The sequence below is a fragment of the Rissa tridactyla genome, chromosome 5, assembly GCF_028500815.1.
Source record: "Rissa tridactyla isolate bRisTri1 chromosome 5, bRisTri1.patW.cur.20221130, whole genome shotgun sequence".
NCBI classification, from domain to species: Eukaryota; Metazoa; Chordata; class Aves; order Charadriiformes; family Laridae; genus Rissa; species Rissa tridactyla.
This window is the reverse complement of record NC_071470.1, coordinates 59,788,434-59,806,459: the sequence shown is the minus strand read 5'-3', so window position 1 is coordinate 59,806,459 and position 18,026 is coordinate 59,788,434. Positions and strand designations below refer to the sequence as shown.

At 42.3% G+C, this 18,026-nt stretch overlaps 1 protein-coding gene across 1 annotated transcript in view; it reads right to left on the bottom strand.

Annotated features, from left to right (window-relative positions):
- The window catches only part of EPHA5 (EPH receptor A5), a 267,350-nt gene extending 250,055 nt beyond the window's left edge, over nt 1-17,295 (bottom strand). The window contains exon 1 of the mRNA XM_054202306.1: nt 17,288-17,295. The gene's annotated coding sequence lies outside the window, so the exon portion shown is untranslated. The remainder of the gene's footprint in view (nt 1-17,287) is intronic.
- Between the last annotated feature and the right edge of the window lie 731 nt (nt 17,296-18,026).

The window sequence follows — 18,026 nt, the reverse complement described above, 5'->3', positions numbered from 1 at the left end:
CTACTTCTAATAGAATAAGTGGAAAAATATGTAACAACTTAAGTTACTAAATTATATCACAATATATTAGTCTAAAGTTCCTTCTTTCCTTTTGAGAGACCTGGCTTGTACCTGCACACTAAATCATACTTTTTTTAATCTCGAAGTGAAATCATATGTACCAGGAAACTTCTTAATGTAACTGAGGCCAGAAAGCACAATAATTGTCATTTAATCTAACATATATTTTTAATCTGGGCTAAGTAATAGATATATAGATAAAAGAGCTATAATAAAATAGCTCTTTTTTTGCAAAATGCCTAATCTGACTCCACTAAAAGCTGATCTCTGGGTGGAGATATCTGCTGCATGTCTGAGTGGCCCTATCATGATATAAAACAGGTGAATATCTGGCCCAAGGTGTCAGAAGATACTCAACCAACTCACAGGCTCTGTACCTGGCTCATACTTTAAATGTTCTGGTGACACACTGGGAGGTAGAAAAGATAGCATGAGCGTTAGCTGGAGAGCTCACTGCCATGTCAAATCAATGGGGCTTTTGCTAAATAACTCAGTAAATCATTAACCTGCTGTGTTTTTAAAAAAAAAACTCAATAGTAAGATGAGTCCCATTGTGAGATGGTGCTTCAAAGAAATAATTTGGAGTGGTTCATTGCAGAGACTTGAATTGATGCCTTTCAACCTTGCAATGAAGCAGAAAAGAAATGAAGAATTAGAAAAATAACCAGGATCTTTAAATAATTCAGCCATTTCAGACACCTGCTATGAGTGCTGTGAGTCTTATAAAAAGAAAGACTGAGTAATGAGTGAACTGTTGTGGGAATCTTGGTATTTTATTGATGGAAATAAGCAAATTCCACAGGATGTGACATTGATTAAGCAGAGACTAAGCTTCTAACTGGGTTTCAGTTTCAGCATCTGCTGCAGACTCCATGTAATGCTGATATCACTTCACTGTTGTGCTAAGTTTTACTATGGTTGCATCTACAAACCCTGACTGAAATTGGAGCCACATTGTGCTACACACAGCACAAATATCCTGGAACAAAGAACCTCTTCCTCCAAGATCTTCCTGTGCAATTAAGCAACAGAAGGGATAAAAAAAGACAGGGTTGCACGAAGCTGCACAGCAGCAGTATTGAATCCCAAAGCAGCTGTCTCCTGGTACCCAACTCAAGGCTGTTCTACTAGATCATCGTAAAACCAAGATTTGACCCAGGTTTGCTCAGATAAATAGATCACGTATCTTTGTTTGCTGCTACAGTGAAATCTTAGTTACAGGGGAATCAAATGAGCAGTAAACAGTCTCTTGAGTTCCCTTCCAAACTGAATTTTCCTGTGATGATAGGATAAGGTTTATCTTGGTCTATTTGTTGCAAGCCTTTAGGGAAAAAATAAAATAGAACACATTTGCTACATTTTCTGTAGCAATGAAAAAGGATAATATCTTTAAAATGGCTTGGCTGTGAAATGGCTGTTAAGCTCTTGCCTGACATCTAATACAGAGTCAAACTTCAGTCACATCTGCATATACCATTAATTGGACTGATGTGCAAGTATTTGTCTTATACTGTTCATTATTGGAAAGTTCTTGAATGCCTATCAGGATAATGCAAATCATGCTCCGGGAGAATTTTTTTGAATGCTTGGGTGCCAAACTCCCTTTAAGCATTTCAGTTTGTGCTGAAACTTTACTCAATAGCTCCTATTACACTAAAATCAGCCAGCAGGACTTACCGTCCCTTGCACTTTTCCAAACAGGCAGTGGAAAAAAAAAAAAATCTAGCACTTGAATACAGCTAGTAATGCTTATAGATTGGGACCAGGGTGCTGATGTGCCAAGGGTGTAGCAATCCAAAAGACGGATTCATTGCAGTTCTGACTTATCCATCAATCTTTATTCAGCAAAGTATTTAAGCCTTGCTGAGCTCTTAAGTACATGCAGATGATTTCATGCTACTCCAAAAGATGAACCTAATTATGTTTTCTGCTGCAATTATTTAGAGATCATCTTTGGAGAACCCCTCCCATTTGTCAAAATTCAATATCCAAACACTAGATATAGGGGAAAACACTGCAAAAGGTTTGTTTTTCTGATACTGGATTAGACTAAGTGGTATGTGATAAAAATGTGGTGTGATACATAAAGCACTTGCATCCCATACTGCTTGTGCGTGTATTGCTTAAATGAATACGGTGAATTCATAATGTGGTGCGATAACTGTTGAACAGTGCATGAATCTGTTGTTTATGTTCATCTCACGCTGGAACTGTGACACACTGGAATTTAGACAGAAGAGCGATGGCTACCTGCCAAAATTAACTATCTTTGTGCACTTAAAAGAAACAGTTCCCCTGCCATGCAGCAGAAGTTGTGGCACTACAGAATGAAGTGATTATGAAGAGTGACCTGTTAGACAAGGAGCCCAGTTTCAGGGTAAGGGCTTGCTGTGGGACTTGCCCAGTCAGTGGACTCCTGTCATTCAGGCTGGTGTTTGCTGAAGGAATCTGAGGCAGTCAGACTCCAAAACATACAACTCTAAATCAAAAAAGGGTTTTATTTGTGGTACTTGATGCCTTTAGCAAAATAATGGTGTAAGTTATTTTCCCACAGGCAATGAAGCAATTGTTTCAGATGAAACCCAGCCTTCCACCTTGCAGAGATGTGACTAGCATGCCTGCTGCCAGAGTCAGGTTATTTACATTTAGTCAGGTTGGAAGCTTCCCCTCTAGTGAGGACCTTCTCTCTAAGTGGCACTCAATCACAGAATGATGGGGGTTGAAAGGGGCCTTTGGAGATCATCTAGTCCAACCCACCTGCCAAAGCAGGTTCACCTACAGCAGGATGGACATAAATGCATGCAGGTGGGTTCTGAATATCTCTAGAGAAGGAAACTCCACACCTTCTCTGGGCAGCCTGTTCCAGTACTCTGTCACCCTCAAAGAAGTTTTTCCTCATGTTGAGATGGAATTTCCTGTATTCCAGTTTGTGCCTGTTAACCCTTGCCTTGTTGCTGGGCACCACTGAAAAGAGCCTGGCCCTATCCTGTTGACACCCACCCTTTAGATATTTATAAGCATTGATGAGATCTCCTCTCAGTCTTCTCTTCTGTGGGCTAAACAGAGCCTTTCCTCATAAGAGGGGTGCTCCATTCCCTTAATCATCTTTTTAGCACTCTGCTGGACTCTCCAGCAGTTTCTTGTCTTTCTTGAACTGGGGAGCCCAGACCTGGACACACTACTCCAGATGCGGCCTCACCAGGGCAGAGTAGAGGGGGAGGATGACCTTTTTCAACCTCCTGGCCATGCTCTTTTTAATGCAGCTCAGGATACCATTGGTCTTGGCCACAAGGGCACATTGCTGGCTCCTGGTCAACTTGTTGTCTGCCAGGACTCCCAGGTCCCTCTCTGCAGAGCTGCTCTCCAGCAGGTCAGCCCCTAACCTGTACTGGTGTATGAGTTTTCTCCTCCCTAGGTGCAGGTCCCTATACTTGACCTTGTCGAACTTCATTAGGTTCCTCTCTGCCCAACTCTCCAGCCTGTCCAGGTCTCTCTGTATGGCAGCACAGCCTTCTGGTGTGTCAGCCACTCCTCCCAGTTTTGTGTCATCAGCAAACTTGCTGAGGGTGCACTCTGTCCCCTTCATCCAGGTTATTGATGAATATATTGAACAGGACTGGGCCCACTACTGACCCCTGGGGAACACCACTCGTCACTGACCTCCAACTAGACTGCATCACTGATCACAACCCTCTGAGCTCTGCCATTCAGCCAGTTCTCAATCCACCTCACTGTCTACTTATCTAATCCACGTTTCCTAAGCTTATCTATGAGGATGTTATGGGAGACAGTGTCAAAAGCCCTGCTGAAGTCAAGGTAGACTCCCCTCATCTACCCAGCCAGTCATACTATCGTAGAAGGCTATCAGATTGATCAAGCATGATTTCCCCTTGGTGAATCCATGTTGACCACTCCTGATAACCTTCTCTTCCTCTATATGCTTAGAGATGGCATCCAGAACGAGCTGTTCCATCACCTTACCAGGGATGGAGGTGAGGCTGACTGGCCTGTAGTTTCATGGGTCCTCCTTCTTGCCCTTTTTGAAGACTGGTGTGACACTGGCTTTCTTCCAGTCCTCAGGCAGCTCTCCTGTTCTCCATGACTTTTTCAAAGATGATGGAGAGCGGCTTTGCAATAACATCTGCCAGTTTCCTCAGCACTCTCGGGTGCATCCCATCAGGGCCCATGGATTTATGGGTGTTGAGTTTGGCTATGTGGTGGAGATGAACTGTCAGTCAACTCAAGGACAGGATACTTAAGGACTTAAAAAGAAATATTTTTAGGAAGATGTAGGTCATGCGATCTGGGGATCTTGTTGAGCCTGGCAAGGATACTCAGTGCAGACATTCTGACTTCAGAACATGTTGATAAATCCTCTGGTCTGCACTGCAATGTGTCACAAGACCTTAGAACAATATGTAGTCCTCCTGTACTGGGAACAGTAAACCCTGGGTAACAGAAACATTTACTCTGAAAAAGATGCATGTTTGATTTGAACTTATTTAATGATGCGACTCCACCCCTGCCCCAATATCTTATTGCAATTAAGCTTTTTCACTGTTAAAAGCTGTACCCTCTTACATTTGAATCTATCCCCCTTCTGCTCTCAGCTGTTGCCTTTTTACACCTTTCTCCATTAGTTAAATGTATCTTCAATAGTAAGAACTTTATCCACATTAAAGTATTCCATTCTTAATTCACCTTTTGATCTTTGTTTTGGTAATTTAAGCAGAGTGCACTAATTAAACCTCTTGATGCAAAGGTGGTTTTTTTCCATCCTCAAACTAAGAAATTCTGCTTCCTCTCCAACTTACAAGTATCTTTTCAGAAATGCAAAATAGCTCCATGTGGTATTTTAGCAGTGGTGTCAGACATGTCCTAGCAAACACTATTCTCGAAGTGCCAGATGCAGAGATATGCAGCATCTTTATGGCAAATAGTTTAAGGCATAGATTATGCAGAATGCATTTCAAGAATCCTTTAAGGAGCCAAAATTGGATCCTTCTACTGGTGACAGCTCCAAAGTGCTCTCACATAACATCCCTTAAGTAAAAGTACTTGCTTGGAACAGTACTTAGCCCATATGCAAGCTCGCTTTGTGGGGTGCTGTTGTTGTGATTGACTTACTACAAGGATAAGCCTTATCCTCTCCAGAAATCCCAATGCATAAATATGCTGCATAGGCTCTGATTTGTTTGCCAAAGAGGCCAGGAAAAGATGACTTTGCACAGGTTGAGTTTTCCTTTTTCCCTTTTCCTTAGTAGGGTGGTCTGGGTTGTCATTTTGGCTGGTATTTTAAACGATGGAGATGCACCAGCACAACTTCCCAGCGCAGATGTGCTTCTTTCAATGACAGAGTCCTTTGAGCATTTAGGATCTGTATTAATACTGGGCAGTTTTACCAGTGGCTGTCAAAGGATTTGGGAGTGCCAGGCTCACCATTTCTCAGTGGCATTCCTGCTTCTAACTTCCTTCAGTGCTTTTGCAGAGCTCTGCAGCAACACACTCCCATCATGGCGAAGGAGCACAGCACTGAAAGTAAGACAGAATCTACTGTCTTGCCTTTACACAAAACAAGCACAGAAACTGGGAGAGATTTTTCAGGACAAGAATCTCAAGTAAAGAAAAATATTGTCACACTGGGAAAGGTGCCTGTTTCTGGAGGTACTGTGGGTTTTGAAAAGCTTCTGGTTTATCAAATCTGTTTTGCAAGCCATAGGGGACTGCAGGTCATGCTGCAGTTCTGCTTGCTGAGACAGGCTCCACCACTCTCTGCTGCTCCTGTCTGCTTGACAGTATCTCTGGGAGCCAGGTTTGGGTTGTGAATTGGGACCACAGAATGTGGAAGAGCCTTTTCAGGGAGAAACAGTCTCCAGCCCTGCATCCTTGCAGCAGCATTTCTTAGGTAAACAATAAGGTCTATGTGTGGTTTTGCACATTTACATCCCTATCTACCTACGCATACACAGCAAACAGATTATTTATCACCACTCAATTCTTTCTAGCCTTTAAAGCAGGCTGTGAACACCTCCACCAGTCCCGGTGCACTGGGAGCAGCCCGTATATGCCATTACACTGAGTCAACAGAAACTCCTCCAGTCTGTATCCAACCTGCACTGTTTGTTTTGCTGCCAGGAGGAAAGAAAATGGCCCCCATTAGGGGCATGAGAGGTTTTCAGTTTAGCTTGTTGATAGGGCAAGAACTCAGAGCTGTATTGTATGGATCCACAGAGGCAGAATTTGACCTCTGAAAAGGAAGTATTTGATTTCTCTATCATTTTCTCCTACCAGGTGATCTGTGAATGCTCCCCCTGGGTGTTTCACCCTTGTGCTGGGACAGCACTGTGTCGCTTGCATCAGCTCCTTATTCATATTTCTTCCCTGACTGCAGCCAGGAAATCTCTCCACTGATTTCCTAGACATGTAACACAAATCCACCTTCCCTTACAGCTTGGCATCTTTTCTGTTCATGCATCATCTGAATAGTGAGTGCATGGCCACCTCCTCTTGTCCAGCTCATCCTTTGCTACTCCCAGAAGTATCTTGGTACTTCACTGCTGAATAGACTCAGCAAAATTCCTTGGAAAGAAAAGCACAGCTTTTTCTTCTTCGTTCATATCATATGCCCTGAAATTCACACCCAGGTGACAAACAGGAAAGAGTGAAGTCTGTGTTGTGAGGGAGAGCATGGATTGAGAGCTTTGGCGCTAAATGCTGTAAAGTAATTAGCAGCATGAGGCAAGCAAGCTTGCTCATGCTACCTCCATGCAAGCATACACCTGCAAATCCAGTGTTAACACACACAGAAACAATGGCACCCTGTTGATGCAAGAGCATATTGCTTCTAATGGCATGCCTGATCTTCTGAAACCAAGTTTACTTGGGGGGGGAAGATAAATTATGTAAGCAACTCTTAGCTATTTAAGTGCACAATCCAGCTTGAGAACTCGTTAGCAGATTGCAGAGTGCAATTTGCATGTGCTAACACAGCCAACAGTTACCCAAGCAATCTAGAGAAAACTGACACCACAGAAGGAAACCTTCAGTTTCAGTGATGTCTTACTATGGATTGGCTCAAAGCCAGAAAGCATAGACCTACCTCATGCAACATAGAAACCCGCTGGAGATTTTGGAAAGGTCTTCCAGGTAGGAAAGAGGACTAAACAAATCCATTTATTCATATGTGCTCCAAATAATTCAAGATTACACGGAGATTGCAACGAACTGCCTAGAACTAGTAGTGATGGGATCAATAAGGAGCTGATGAGCCAAAGAAACCACATAGCTTCTCGGAGTCCTGGAACATGAATCTCGTCTAAAACAAAAGCAGCACAGTGTTTCTTTCTGCATGCTTGGTCATCTACTGGATTCCCAGCTTTGCACCAGCAAAATCCAGTTGGGAGGAGAGTTCTTTGGAGGCTGCAGCACTTATGTACAGCAAAGGCATCCCTTTGCCTACCCTGACCTGAGTCCCATGTGCAGGGTACAGCTTGCAGTTCATGTGCTGCACAAAATCCAGTGGCGCTACTGTAATTTTTCCATTTTTCTTGGGCAAGAGAAAAACTTGCTTCTCTTGATACTTTCCCATTCATTCGTCCAGCTAGGAGAAATGCAGGATCTTGTCCTCTCCTGCACGAGGAGCTCTGAAACCCAAATGTACCTCATTGAAAAGCATTTAATCATGGCACTATGATCTCTTCTGGAATGGATAGAGCAATCCCTCCCCTTCTGCATAAGCAGTGCATGGAGTAGCTAAGAACCACTGGATATCATAGCGGGAGAAAAAGCTTCTTGCCTCTTCACTCTAGGGAGTAGGACTATCTGTGAGGAATAGGAACTGGGATTAGCTATAGGATTTAAATGTAGTCACGTGCTCTGAACCGAAGGACTAGATCACCCTTCCCCTCAAGCAGATGCTTCTCCTATAGTTACAACCAACCTGGACTTTTTAGTCACAGTATGATTCACTGCCACCGAGCTGATCAAATTATCACAGTGTCTGGTTTACAATATCACTGATTAAGTCACAGAGGAGGAAGCTAATTATAGAGGAGCACGCTATTTACACACAGGGATGCTGTAGCAAGCTCTGCAGGAGGCAGATGGAAGTATTTTGAAAGCAAAAAAGGGGAAAGGCCTATGGCAGTAAAACAAAATTTTTGTGGGGAATGGTACAACCTCTCTCCCTCCTCTTGAGACATTTCTTCTGTATGGCAGAGATGGTCTGAGGTGCGCTCTCAGAGTTTGAGGGTACAACTCCAAGAGGCTGCGTTAATTTTATTACTGGGTATGTGATCATTATGCTACAGACTAGAATAGCTCAAACTTGGCTTTAATGTCAACCTATCAGTGTATTCATCACTGAACAAGCATTACATAATTACACTGAATCACAAGATTAGAATATAAGGGATTGTTTTGGGGGGGGGTTATCTTAATACAGAATGATCTAATTTGTATCGATCTTTCTTTCTATAACATGTTTAAGGGTAAGTGTACTTAGGAGCCAACCACATCATAAAAACAAGGTCTGGAGTCAAATGGAGGAGAGCTGTGGCACAACCACACTGCAGGTACTTGCTCAGAAAATTCATTGAAGCAAATGGAACTGATAACTATCTTCAGTGCACTTGAAGTGAAATATTTTAAATGCAAAACAATTTAATATTGTACTTACAACTGACATTATTTTCTACAGTGATCAAGGATGCTGTTGCCTTCCAACTTTACAATGGGAAGCACAAGTTTCCAGAATGTGAATCTGACGTTGCCTTAGTCTGTCACTTGTGTGATGGTTTACAAAGGGAATATAATAAAGAACTGCTGATACAACAGTTTTTACACCCATTTAGCACGTGTGTTAAGGCCAGAGAAAGATACAGGGCCAATTAAGGCTAACCTGCTTTATAAATCCTCTGGTATAAAGCTTTCTGATTTGTCACCATGAGATTTAAAAAAAAAATAAAAAGCTATTCACCCGGAAATCACGGAAATGCTGCTTTGGCTGTACAGGAATCCCGCAGTGGAATATAAAGCTATTTTGGTAGGTTGGCTGGCAAGCAGTGTTATACAGGCTGAGCTTTTCCAAGGGTGGAGCAAACCAGACATGGTTCTTGCAAAAGCTGGCGGAGAAGAGTTTAGCTCGCAAACTATAATATGCTATTTTTCTTATAGGAACTTAACAGACTAGGTTGAAGGGACTTTCCTATAGGACATATATGAATCCCCTGCAGTCACATCATTAAGCCCCCAATAGGTCAGCAGAAGCGCACACAGCACAAGCAGAAGGAGGAATGGGATTACTCCACTTTGGCTGGTTCTTGAAGGACATTTAGCAGGCCATTTTCAGTTTGAGAGAATCAATTAACAGTAGGAAAGGGGGAAGGCCATAATTTCCTCTCTGTGGGAATGACCATTGAGAAATCAGGTGGTAGGAGGGCTATAAGCACTTACTTTGTGAGGGTGAGCTTTGAAACAGGGGTCATCTATTTTGCCTCTGCTTATAGAGAGCCTAAGTAGCAGTCAGCTGGATTCTGAGATATTTTTTTTTTGTGCACAGGCTGGCAGGTAATTCTTTGAAAGAAGAATGGGATTGAGGAGTAGGAGGTGTTGTGTGAACTAACTCTATCTGGAGTATCAGTAATACCACCTCTTTCACATCATCACTAAAAGCCTGAGCTATCAGCAGACAGTTGCTGCTTGCAGTCCAACACCCCTGTCTGGGATGCTGAAGATGAGACAGAGACAGGCTGTCAGTGCATGTTCACACGGAGGAAGGAACAAGCTGTTTGAAAAACATATCTGAGACAGGAACTGTTTTCCTTCAGCTGCCACAATCTAGGCTTTGCCTGGACCCATGTGCAACATGGAAGTGGGAGCGTTCCAGTGCCAGGCTAGTCTCTGGTTCTCAGGGAGAAGGGAAGATCAGCAGATGGTGTCTAAACAGGGAAAGTCACCTTTCCCTAGGAGAAAAAAGTGTCATATATTTGGAAAGACAGAGAGAGCTGATTTGGTACATTGCAGTAGAAAGTTTGAGGTGAACAGAGGATGACCCAAATGTATTTTTCTAGCTAAAGGTAATTATGTGGCAACTCCTGGTGTGGAGAATGCTGACACCCTTATGGATTATTCCTGTGGCTGTGCCAGAGACCCCTGGTACCAATTTTTGGCAATACACAGCGGTTTCCCTCTGTGTGAGTTGTTATTCCTGAGGTAATTTCTCTTCTGCTAGCGAAGGTCTCACTCCTCTAATAGAGCAGTGCTTCCAAGTTCTGATAGTGGTCACATGGGCTGTATAATCTCTGGGTTGATGTGCCAAATAGTGCTTTTCTCTGAAGTTACCTGCAGGGTAATCCCTTCCATAGTGGAAGGGATGAAGTGCTCCGTTGTATTGCAACTGGCCCGCAAGAATGGATTGTTAAGTGTTGAGGTAAAATCACTCATCCCTTCCATAAGTAGGTTCAGTATGTATGCCCTGGAGGGATGGAAAAACTGTAAGGAAAGGAATATAACTCATATTTTCAAATTTATAAAAGCACAATTCCCCTGTAGACAGCTCATCTAGTTGGCCTGCTTTGGTGTAGAGTGCCATTTCAAAGAGAAATTAGAAAATCAACAGTCTTCCACATGCTTGTGCTGTCTGATGCCAGCCTGCCACTGGGAGAGCATGGTTTGTTTTACCACTGTGTCCAAGTAAGATTGGTCTGCTCTGCCACAGGGGTAAGAAAAACATGTCATATCCAGTTGTGGCAAATTCAGCATTCTAATTAGGTAGTAAAATAGGCAGACACCAATTTTCAGCTTGATTCCTCAGTAGTAAGTTGCAAGACACCTACAGCATAGGCTTGAATATAAGGCATGGTAGACAATTGTGTCCTAGTATTTACTTTCTGAACTGGTCTAAGGAGGATGTTTTAATGCTGTGAACAGGCCTGCTTAAATGTTCATAAGAGTCTCAGTATAAAATCCTAATGAACAATAATCTGTCTCTAATTCCTCTAATGTAGTCTCTGGTCTGAATGATAGCACTTGTATTACTTTCTATGAAACACATTTACCTCCTGCAATTCATTTGACTGTAATTCTTTTGCAGTTTATATTTGGCTGGTTTTGTTTTATACTTAATAGTCATTCTATCTAAGCACAGATACATTTCTTTAAAAAAAAAAAAAAAGAAAAGAAAAAAAGAGCATGTTTAAATAGTACCAGAATAAGATTCTTCTAGCTGCCGCTATAATAACACCTCTAATGTTTAACAAGCCACAAGAACTGGAAGAATAGAATAATTTACTTGGCCCATAAAAGAGCAGAAGTAGTTACATAAAATGAACATATCAGTCTGCTGTTATTCCTATTCCACACTGTTCCTTGTGGCTTATTTCATTTTAGGCTTTTTTTTTTTTTTGAGGAAAATTAATTCAATGATGATACAGTTTCTTCTGGGTCAGAGAGACCAGGTTAGCCAGAAAGAAATGACTTCTCAGAAATACAAAGATATTATGCGTTCTGGCTTTCAACCCTGTTACTAGGATAATAGATGGATATAAATTTCAACAAATACAAAATAAGCCCAATTGGAGAGCTACTCCAGAGGGACTCTGAAATGAGACAAAAACAAATGGGTTTATAGAACTGGAAAACAAAATACTACATTACTTACATCACTTTTCCTGAAGGCATAAAAAGATATTAAAAAGTCGTTAGCCATGCTAGCTTAGTCACCTGAGAATCTTTGGGAATGACACTTCAATTCCACTTTCTTAATGACCATGTGGGTTTGTGGAAGTGGAAAGACAACAGAATTAATTCTTCTGGAGGAGTTCTGTGCAGGGAAGATGGCAAAGGGTTCCTAGCAGCTCCGAGACAAGCTCCTGCTCTGAACACACATTTAAAGGTCAAGCCCTGTGTTGGATCTAGTCACTATGGCTGATACTTCAGCCTGTGCTAAGTCTGGAGAGGTAGCACTGGCAGCTCCTGCGGAAGTCTCGTTATGTGTCTAGAAACCTTTCCAGTTGTCCGATAGTTTTATGTCTTCTGCTTTTATAAGGCTGTGCATTGTACCTCTCTAATTTTATGCTCTTTTGGGGAACAGTGTAACTTTTGGGGCAGGGTGAAAACTACTAGCTGGCTGGTGTTGTCACTTGGCAGTCGGAGGTCTGTCTTCCCAGGAGGGGACACTTGCACTGTGTTCAGGAAGAAGCGTGCTTTGGGACCAGATGTCCCACTGCCTCAGTGTGTGGTCTAGTGGCATTACTGGCTTACAGCCAATATACCTCAGTATTGAGCCCCATAACTCATCTGCTGTTGACATGGCTCCACTGAATTGCACGGGGCTCTGATTGCTTTCTTTTCAGTAGAACAGTTCTGCTATTTGTCTTGGATGATGGAGGGGGGAAGGGAATTTGTTGTTGTGTATTCTACCTTTTAGCCCAACCCATTGTCCTGTCCTGGGGTAGAGGAAATAGCAAACTCATGTACAAAGTAATTGCATTCTGTGGCTTGTTGACTGGAAGCAAGAGCGATTGTTTTTCATCAAGTTTATTTGCTAGCATGCTTTCCAACTTTTTGAGTGAAAGATGAGCTACTGGAATACAAGCCTATGTTTAAGGCCTATAAAACATGACATGTTGAGAGAGGGATATGTATGTATATGTGGATTTCCCCTAAGGGATTTCACAGAGGCCCAGACTGGAGCTATCAATGCTGTGGGGATGCGTTTCCTTAGCCGGAGTGACCAGATGAAAGGGGATCTCACTACTGGGAGTTAGCACTGCTGGTGCTTTCAGTCCTGGAAACCCTTACGACAAAAGGGATTGCTGACAGCAGCCCCTGCTCTGTTTTGCAATGCCAGAAGTTTGGTCATTTTCATGTTCCTTGCTCCACCTCTGCGCAGCCCCACTAGGCCTACGTTTTTGCTCTGTCTCCAGATAAGCATGACATGGTACGACAGTATCTACGATATCACGGACAGCAGGAAATCAAAGTAATGATAGGACTAGGAGAATAACCATTAATTCTGAATATAGTCTATCTTGCGCTTAGATCTTATTTGTATTCCTTCTCCTAGTCATTTTTAAGCCTTTAATAGCCTGTCGTTGCTGATAATTATCACAGTTGAGAAATCATTGCTGGATAATATATTGTTTCTAAAGGAGACTGAGGGGCAACAAATGAGGAGATTTGGTGTTCTGCAAATCATGGCTGTCTCTGTACAGCTTTGCTCTACTGGGAAAGCATCCTGTACTTGCCTCTTGGCTTTTCCTTCCAGTCTTTCAGGGCCAGGGTGGGGGGACAGGCCCTTGTGAGGGCACGTGCTGGGCCTGGCCATCGTGCAGGCCTTTTCCACAGCTGAGGGACATGGCGGGGTACAGACATCTCCCCTGAAGTGCAGAGGCTGCTTTCCTTGGCCTACAGGCTTACCTGCTTCTAGTTTAGCCAGGCGTACAGCAAATAAAACGCTTTCAACCCTTCCTTTCAACGCTTCCTGGTGATGCCAGCCACACGGGAGCAAGTTTTCAGGGGGCTCATGGACAGGAGCTCCCTCTTAGGAGCTCTCTCTCCTTGGAGATAAAGGTACAGCTCTAGCAGCTGGTGTCTGGATTCCTCCCATCCCCAACTTTGGCCCTGTCCCTCCCTAGTGCGGTGTGGCTAAGCTAGGTGCAATGGTTCCATTCCACCAACACCTGGGCCTCCACACCATCACCCCCTGCCAGGAGGGCCTGCACCGCCAGCAGGCCAGAGGAAAACGCTTCTCTGCAGCACGGTAACCAGGGTCTGGGCCGAATATTTCTTTTCTGCTTTCTTTTTTTTTTTTTCCTTCACAGCTTGCCTTGCATTTTCCCTTTTAAAAGCATTTTTGTCAAATTTCGCTTATGAGGCTTGACATACTGCTGCTTTTTTTGCAGGGTAGGAGTGACAACGGGAGCTTCGCAGTGGTTGGAGTGAGGCTGAGCTTAAAAGTTTGAGCATCACAATGTCTGTGAAGGTAAAGTAGAAATAGAGAGCGAAGTTATTGGAGGTCTCTGAGAAACTTGCCGCTGGGTACAGCCAGCACAGGGGAGCTGCCTGCCTGGAGCTCCCGTTGCAAAATGAGTGCTGCTTTTTTTATGGTTTATGTGGCTTATTAATGGATTTTGGGATGTGTGGGACAACAGAGAGTTGTTCCTTCTTGCTCAAATTTGCTCAGGATCTCACTGGGGACTTTAAACATGCCAGCGATAAACAGGTTGTGCTTTTAATTTCTTGTGCTTTTAATTTGTCGGGGTGTGGGGGGGCTGTTGGTTGTTTTATTGTTTTGGTTTGTTCTGTTTGTTTCGTTTTGTTTTTAAGTTCAGCCATGTCAAAAAAGGTTTATATCATTATTAAATAATGGCCATACTTAGGCATTAAGAAGCTCTGGTGCTCCTAGGAGCACTATGGCTCTGGCAGCGATGGGCTGTCCTGAGAACGTGCCAAACTTTCTTGCTCTCTCCAGGTTTCCTAAAGTGTATGAGTTAAGTGCCTGAAATTTGTTGGGATGTAACTGGCCCCCAGGGCCTGATCCAGAGTCAGGTGTTATTTCGTGTGAGTGGGTTCAGGCTTGTATTTATTGTGGGGCGATTTCAGGATGTCTGTTGACGTAGCACCAAGTGATACTCGATGCAGCCCGGTGTCTGCTGCAGGGCTGTGCAAGCTGACTCTGTCCATATTGCTGTTTGATGTAGTAGCTGAAAGGAGACAAACTACAAGGAATCACAATAAACAGGTTGCTGGGGACTGGGGGAAACCAATGTCCAAGGCAGAATTTCGGTCTTGGGAAACAAATGTCTTCAAAGTCAGGCAATATTCAAGAGATGGAGAATGGACTAGGGGGTATGGTAGGGGGGAAATGGTGGGTGTTTTTTTGCTTTTTTTGTTTGGGTTTTTGGGGTATTTTTTTGTTTTTATTGTTGTTTGGTTTGGGTTTGTTGGTTTGGGGTTTTGTTGGGTTTTTTTAATAGCTTTCAAGTTCTGCATCTAATTCACACAGTGAGTTACAGTCCAAACTGATTTTGAAGGCAAAGTTTTGCCCAAAAGTTCTATCTGTTGAAAGCAAATGTAAGTGAACTATTAATTATGAGGGCAGTGGGGTGACAAGGTGTCATAATTTCAGTTTGGATGCGTTTACTTGTGAGAAAACTTGATTACATTTGAGTTTTCAGTGTTGTACGGAGTTGGGGAAAAGGGAGCCTAGCATAACAGCATCAAGTGAGGTAAAAGTGAAATAAATCTATAAAGTAACAGAAATCTGTTGAGAAATGCAGAGTTTCAGTAATGGGCAATAGCATAAAGGCCAGCATGGCCTACGGATTCTGAGTAAATTTAAATTTCAAGCAGTTTTTTATGCAGTAACCAGCTGAGCTGAAAAGGGAGAGGAGGAGGATACCAGACAGTAAGAACTTGTCTCTTGGGTGCAGCTAAGTTCTAAATCAATCATATGGTGTTCTTGAAATGCCAGTGAATGTTTCCAAGCATTATATTAAAATTTCATGATCAATAGTGCTGAAAGCTGCACTACACACAGGCTAAAATAACTGCTGACAATTCACTAGTATATGAATTTAATAAAATGTTGTTCACCAGTGTTAGCTGCAGTGCACTGTCCAGATTATCCTCTTGATTAGAAATTACCTGTCAAAACAGTCTTTTTTTGTTAGGTGAACATAGATCAAAGACAGTATTGCTTGTTCTCTTGTGTATTTAGTGCCAGAAGTAGGTGGATGCTTATTCAAGCCTGGTCTAGCTGCTAAAGAATATAGCCTTTTTCATTTCTATAAACATATTATGCTCTGCATCAAAGGAAAGCCTGCAAGCCCAGCTGAGTTCAGGACTCCATCTTTCCAGTCAGCAGCAGTCCCTGCCCTAAAGACTTAAAAGTGTAAACAGACAAGAGCCAGTGGGACGGGAAGTGAGAGCAGGTATTTCAAAAGCAGGTACAATGTGATTGCAAAGGCTACTTTTATTTAACCTCAGAAAACCCAAATAATTCAGTATTAAACTTATGTTCCAAACATGGTTTTATCTGTCCAATACGCTTCTTAAAATGGGACTTAATTATCTAGGAGCTTCTTTAAAAAAATTACCTGAAGAACTGGATTTTTATTTTTCATTAAAAATGAGAAGTCCTTTTAGACATAACAACTTGAATATAGAAAAAAGGTTTGTGTGTTATGACACCGAGTACAAAGTTACATAAATTTTTAACTGATAGGTAGTTAAGGACTCCGTATGATGCTGTGGTTATCTCTGTGTTTACTTGCTAGCTCAGTGGTTTGCATCTTTTTTTCTTTCCATTTCTCCAGCGTGTGAGACACATACAAATCCTTCATCTGTCTGAGAGATTTTGAAAGCACTATTTCCCAGGTCTTGCAATTATTTGGATGGCCATAGGATATTCTAGGATGTTCTGGCTTTTGTTGAAGCTCTTCCACTTCTTGTGAATGAGCAAGTATTCAGAGGAGTGCAAGTTAAGGGCAAGACTGTCTTTCAGAGAGCCGCCTAAAATGGGTGAAACCTGTCTTCTCAGCTGTGCTGTATGGACTATTCATGTTTTTTCATATAAATGCTTCTCTGAGTTCTTTGGGAATGGAATCTGGAATGCAGTGACCCCTCTGCTCGAGGAATTGGTTCCAGGAATGCAGGTATGCTGTTTGTTTAGTTGATAATTAGGTGCATATTATGCCATGTGAAATAGCACAATCTCAGGAATAAAGAATGAGAGCATTCTGTCACATCTTATGCCTAGAGGTGTACTATCGTTTAATGATGATGCAGTCTCCTGAGATATGGGAAAACTGGATTTACATCACTGTTTATTCTTACAAGTTGTTATGCTTAATAAACAAAAAATGAGGGAACAGTTGGGGCATACCAGCACTGCTGTGTTCATGAACGTAACACTCTTACGATCTCTGAGGCATTTCGTCGTTATTGGTATGTAAGAGCTTTCGGTAATTCTGCAGCAGCTGGCAACTTCTAGATGGTATCGCCTGGAGGATGTGGGCATAGGCTTGTCTAATATTGGGGAATACATGATGATGCTTGAGTAATGTAATATAATATTAAATATTTCGTTCTAGGAAAATCATTCATTAACTCCAAGTGACTCTGACCATTAACAACCTTCAGTGCACTTCCCTAATTAGTCTGCTGAAGCCCCTACTTCGACTAGTTGTTCATAGCGTCAGTGAATTGATTCTTTTTCCCTTACAATGGCAGGTGTTGCTCTCCCAAACAGTTCTTTTTAACATAGTTTGAGTGTTTTGAAATACTCTGGTATTTCTTATGCGGCTGGTATCTGCCCAGGATTTGCTTGGAAGTATGAAGCATAAAAAAAAATAAATCTGATTTTATTGTATTTGTCAGGGATATGATAAACCAAAACAATATAACATACTGTAGGACTATACTAATTCACAGTAATGGCCTGGAAACCTTCTGTGGGAGACTAGTTATTACAAATTAGCAAGCAAATGTGTATTCACAAATAAGCAGTACCTTGCTCATTTATCTGGACAATTGTTCTTTAAATAATTTATGACAATACTTCATAGTGATTAACTAGTACAGATATCATAGTAGGATGTCTTGCAAGAGTAAAGAGGGAACGGTAATGTGCAACTTCCTTACAGATATTTGCTACTAAGTCTTTGTTTGAGAAACGGGCTGGGTCTAGTGGGAATAATTATGCTTGTGGAATATGCAGGATGTGCATGAGTAGCAGTCAGTACACCCTGGAGACCCTGATGAACCTAGAGAGAAAACTGGGGAAGACAAAATGTCCTGTTCCGTACGGGGTCCTGGTCCTACAATGCCACTGTCTGAGGGTTTTGGCTTGGTTAATTCTGCTTTCTGTTGCTACAAGCATTGTCAAGGCAACTGTTTGGATTCATATTTAAAGTTATGTTTAGCTACTGCTGCTAGGTGTGGAAGATATGCACAGATGCCCT